This window comes from Bidens hawaiensis, unplaced genomic scaffold (assembly GCF_021521415.1).
Source record: "Bidens hawaiensis isolate Kalapana, Puna unplaced genomic scaffold, B.hawaiensis_p1.1 tig00034691_1, whole genome shotgun sequence".
Taxonomy (NCBI): Eukaryota; Viridiplantae; Streptophyta; class Magnoliopsida; order Asterales; family Asteraceae; genus Bidens; species Bidens hawaiensis.
The window spans coordinates 1-5,907 of NW_027496022.1; the positions used below are offsets into that span (position 1 = coordinate 1).

Here is a 5,907-nt window from a genome sequence, read left to right on the forward strand (position 1 = left end):
ATGAGGTTCAAACTAGGGTGACAACCGCTGACATGACCCGAAAAAACGGTCCGAACCCGATACAAAAAAAAGTTTTTGGTTGACTAACATGACCCATTTAAAAAAACGGGTTGGTTTCGGGTTAACTAACAAAACCCGTTTAAAATGGGTTGGGTTTGGGATGACCCATATAAAAACGGGTTGACCCATATAAAAACGGGTTGACTTGTTAACCCGTTTAAGTAATTAAAAATTAAACTTTTCAATTATAATTTTGTTTTTGATTTTTACGTTTCCTATTTCCAAATATACTTTTACAATTTCCAATCAAATTTCATGATTCTAATTATTTTTAAAAATAGAAAAGATCACATTACTCATTTTCTGGAACTTAAGTTATATCCATTTTATTTTAAACAAATCTTTTACTTCTTTTGGTAAATGGGTTATTTTCAGATCGACCAGACTTTTTATAGGTGCAAGTTAGGATGGAAATCTTTAACATGATTTAATATGAGTCAGGTTCGGGTTACATATTTTAACCCGTTGAAGAAACACTAAGTGACCCCGGGCAGATTATGGGTAATCTGGGGGCTAAGTAATGTTTCCCACGAAGGTTAGGTCCAGCAGAGTAAGTTGTACTTCAAGGAACCTGCAAAACAGACACCGTAAGCTCGTCACTGAGAAGGGGGGGGGGGTTCCTCCTTGTGACCACCCTCCGGCGTGAGAATCAGTCTATATTGCTCTTTAAATATAAAAGTATATGAATACTATTAGAGCAATTATCAAGTAAGTTATACGAGATAGTAGATGATGAAATGATAATACCATTTGCTGTCTTTTATAGCCGAAGGTGGGTTTCCAAGGGGTTTAGCCGGCCCAACACGCTACCATACTGTAACCTATGCACGTGCCCTACCTGTGAGTGGTGGATAGGTAGCGGCTGACACAGAGCAGGCGTGCCGTGCACTCTTCGTCTTCTACCAACTGCAGGCTAGGCACGTGGTCTGGCAGGAGTTGGTGGGCAGGCGGCGGCTATTGGTCACAGTGCTGTGGCGTGCTGTCTGCCACGCTGCTGTCAGTGAGCTGTCGCATTCTTGGTCAGATCTTTTGTCTTTACCTCGTCAGGTATCACGCAAAAGATCCTCCATCATACAGACTGGCCCATTTTGGCGGGAGTTTTCCCCCTCCCGCCTCTGCTCATTCTTTCAGGTGACACTGAATATTTGTAAGTGTTAAGCCTTATGCGTGTAGCTATGCTGTGCGGGTAGCCTTCCCTGATGGCTTGTATCCGCAACTGCGGGAACAGGCGGGTTACTTTACCATTGGGAGGCTTTTCCCTGCGTATGCAGCTTGCATACTGCGCGTAGGCTTCTCTGAGCATGGTGGGTCCTGCGGGAGTAGATGGTCTTTGCGCAGACATCCCTGTTCAAGGTGAGTCATGCGGGACCAACTGAGCCCTGCTGGGACCTACCTCTTCACCCGTCAACCTGCGAACCTCACAGTCTCACACGATTAACACTCATAGTTAAAATATTGTAAAAAAAAAAGCCACAAATAACATTTTTTTAAAAAAAAAGCCAATAATAAAATATTATCTTGTTTGAGACTTTATTCTTCCAGCCAGCCATACGTTAAATAAAAGGCGTATCTTTGTTTTCTTCCCTTGTAGTCACGGCCTTCCTTAGTCATTCCATCACATGCTCCACGAGTAGCAACTCTTTTCTTTCTTTGCTTCTTTCATTTCATCTGACTTCATGTATGAATTATTAATTTTGATTTTCTGGTATCAAATGCCCTCAGAGTCTTTTCATTTTGGTAGGATTCAGGGCACATAATCATGGGTTATACCCAATTTCATGCAATTTAATCAATATATACCCTTTTGCCCATGTTTAGCATCTGTGTGTTTGATTATCTGTAATTTAAGTCACCCTGCTTCTTCAATATCAAGAATTTGACTTTAACTCAAAACTGAATCAAAAACCAATATTTAGTTTTTGGAATTTGAAAACTGTTTGGTTGTCGTGTGTTCGCAATTCATTCGGGTTGGTTTTGGGTTTTTCGATTTTTTTACACTTGGTTTGTTCAAGTATTTGGAAAAATTGGCTTAAAAGGAAAATATAAATCCGGACTGTTGGTTTTTGATTGATTTAGTTATGTCAGAATTTTCGCTTACGATTTAGTTATTTTGGTTACGTGCACACGCCTAGTTAAAGGTGGTTTGCCACGCGCGTTGATACATTACTTATGTGTCTTGTAACTCAAAACCTAGATAAAGTTGTGTCCTTTTTCATTTGAACTTTTTTGTAGCCCACTTATCTCTGCCAGTTGGTACAAGTACGAGTCTGCTAGCTCTTATATCAACTAGAGTTACTAAGCCGACAAAATGACAATTTTCAAAATGTTAAATGATCTTAAACTTTTTGATAATTTCTTTCTAAAGCACTTTCAAATAGGATTGTTCAAAAATCTCACAGCTCGAGGCTTGCTCGTTTAGCTAACTTGTTGGCTCGCTTGTTTGGCTTGTTTAAATTAAAGCCCAATATATATGAATTATAACCCAGAATTATAACCAAAATTTAATATATATGAATTATGAATTCCATCTTTATAAATTTTGCGTTACCTGTGAGTTAAAAATATCATATTATTTTATATACATGAATACGTGCAAAACATACAAAATTAACAGAAATTAAAGTTTTAAAAAATAAACAGCTTGATGAGTCACAAGTTGGCTCTCGAGCTTTTGATGAGCCAAGCTTGAGCTCAACATTCCGGTTCATGAAGACAAACGAGCCAAGCCGGCTCGCCTTGGTTTGTAAACGAGCCAAGCCTAGCCCCTCTGGCTCAGCTAGACTAATTCCAAACTTTCCAAAATTTTCTTATTCGAAAATTATTTGCTAATTTGTTCAGTGAGCTGCTGGTATGTGGTATCAACGAAAACATTAATTTTTTTTTTCTTTTTCTTGTTTCTGCAGCTAAAACCTTCTGCAAATTCGTTTTCACAACATGGGAGACAAATTTTTGTTAAATGAAGAAGATAAGCTTATGTTAGATAGGACACTGGGTCAAGAAGCTTGCAATTACTTAATTTGGTCATCATCAAACAAAATCTCCGACGAATACCGACCAAAAACCAATAATTTAGCGGTACAAGATTCCCTTCACACGATCCTTAACGGATCGGGCTGGAATTATGCAATTTTCTGGCAAGTTTCAAATTCCAAATCCGGGAAATCGGCTCTGATTTGGGGCGACGGGTGCTGCAAAGAATCTAACGAACCCAAGGGTTATAAAACCGGAGATGAAGACGCTAATAAAAAGATTGTTCTTCGAAGGATTCAGTCATGGTAAGGAAGGAAGTCTTGAGTTAAAGACGGGTTTAGTGTCCGATTTAGATATGTTTTATTTAACCTCGATGTGTTATGTTTTCCCATTTGATAAACCGTCTAGCCCGTCTCAGTCATTTAACACAGGCCGGCCCGTTTGGGTTTTCGACACCAAAGGATGCAAAGAACAGTACCAATCGCGATCGGTTTTAGCAAAATCGGCCCTGTTACAAATGCTAGTTCTTGTCCCAGTTAAGAAAGGAGTCTTGGAGATTGGTTCGTTTAAGTCGGTCCCGGAAGACCAAAGCTTTGTTACAAAGGTTAAAAATTTGCTTAACGGGTGTCACCCGAAAGCATCACCGAAAATATTCGGTCAAGATTTAAGCCTCGGTGGCAGCGGTGCCAAAACCGGTCGGTTCAGCATTGACTTTTCACCGAAAGTTGAAAACGCGTTGACTTTCGGGGACAAACAGTACGAAATACAGTCGAATCGTGTTTTTGGTGGGAACTCGTCAAACGGGCTTCGGCCTGATTCGCAAACGGGTCATGTGATCGGTGGGATATTGAATTCGCAAGAAATGATAGCGGGTCTTGAGGAATCGAATCAAGACTCGTGTTTAATGGATCGAAAACCAAGAAAACGGGGTCGGAAACCGGCTAACGGGAGAGAAGAACCGTTGAACCACGTCGAAGCGGAAAGGCAACGACGCGAGAAACTGAACCAACGGTTCTATGCATTACGGGCCGTGGTCCCGAAAATTTCAAAAATGGATAAGGCTTCGCTTCTAGGTGATGCGATTTCATACATAACCGAGCTTCAGTCAAAGATACGTGTCTTGGAGGCTGAAAAGGAGGGCCCGGGTCAACCGAGGTTGAGTTTATGGCTCGGGAGGATGATGCGGTTGTAAGACTTAGTTGGCTGTTAGACGAGCATCCGGTTGCACGGGTTATTAAGACGTTTAGAGAGCATGAAATGGTAGTTAATGACACCGATGTTTCGGTTAAAGATAACGAGAATGTGATTCATACGTTTTCGTTTCAAGCGGTCAATGGCGGTGGGATGTCGAACAATTGAAGGAGAAGCTAGATTCGGCTTTCTCGGATTGATTCGGGTGTTAAGAAAACATGTTTGTATGATACTAAGATAAAATTGTTGTTTTTAGATCAATATGTTTTGTTCGATATAGAAATTATTGGATTTTATTCGTTTTAATTACTTTTATGTCAGTTGATGAAGAACGAACTGTAATGGTGTTTCTGTGGTATATTTGAATAGATACAAAGATTAAGAAGTGTAAAATATACTTAACTGGTAAATTTAAGATGTTATGAATTATTATTATGCTTATTCTGCTTTGAGTTTTTTCCCTTGTCGGTTTACTTCAATGGGTCGGTTACAGTTTCATGTTCTTTTAATTGTTAAGAATTTTGGTCCACTTTAATTAAACTTTGATCTACTCTAGTCTCTAGATATATAATTAAATTAATTCCTAAATATAAAACTAAATATGTGTTTTGGTTAATTGTTTATAAAGGTTTAGTTTATAAATTGATTATGTAGTTTCAATAATATATATATATATATATATATATATATATATATATAGGGAGAGGATCAAGAGATAACTGATACAAGCCAGTCGGCCCAAATTGGTGAAGAGACGGATCATCGGATCGACACGGGTCAAAATATTAAGATGGGTCGACAATGTGTTCGAGTTAAACGGGTTCCTCAAAAACTTCTTGATTAAGTTAAAAGATGGCTTGTGAAGAGGTAGGTCCCAGCAGAGCCCAGTTGGACCCGCAAGACTCACCTTGAAGAGGGACGTCTGCGCAAAGACCAACTGGTTCCGCATGACCCACCATGCTCAGAGAGATGAAGACCTTACGCGCAGTACGCCAGCTGTTCCCGCAGGAAAAGCCTCCCAATGGTGAAGTACCCCGCCTGTTCCCGCAGCTGCGGATACAAGCCATCCGGGAAGGCTACCCGCACTAATAGTAAGGCTACACGCACAAGGCACTAACTCTCAATAATTCAGTAATGTCACCTGAAGAAGGAATGAGCAAGGCGGGAATACTCCCGCCCAAATGAGCCAGTCCGTACGCTTCTGGAGGATCTTTTGTACTATACCTGCCAAGGTATGGACAAAATAGACAAGATCTTACCAAAGCGGCCCATCACAGGGTGACAGCTCACTGACAACAGTACGAGGAGGAGCACGCTCTAGTACAAAATGTCACTATCAGCCGCTGCCTACTCACCAACCCTCATCGTGGCACGTACATACCCTGCAGTTGGTGGAAAAGGAATAGTACACAGCCGGCCATGTCACTATCAGCCGCTGCCTACCCACCAACCACCAGCATGGCACGTGCGTAGCCCACAGTTGGTAGAAAAGAAATATTATACAGCTGGCTGTACCTGCTTTGAAACCTACCTTCGGCTATAAATACTCCAACACCTTGGAACAGTATGATCATCTGATACCATCACATATCTTATCTACTCTAGCTATTTCTCTTAATATACACTTATATTCAGAGCAATCTAGTCTGATTCTCACGCCGGAGGGTGGTCACAAGGAGGTACCCC

General features: G+C 40.7%; 1 pseudogene; it reads left to right on the plus strand.

Annotated features, from left to right (window-relative positions):
* Positions 1-2,994: 2,994 nt before the first annotated feature.
* Positions 2,995-4,452, plus strand: LOC143586548 (transcription factor MTB3 pseudogene; annotated as a pseudogene).
* Positions 4,453-5,907: the final 1,455 nt, after the last annotated feature.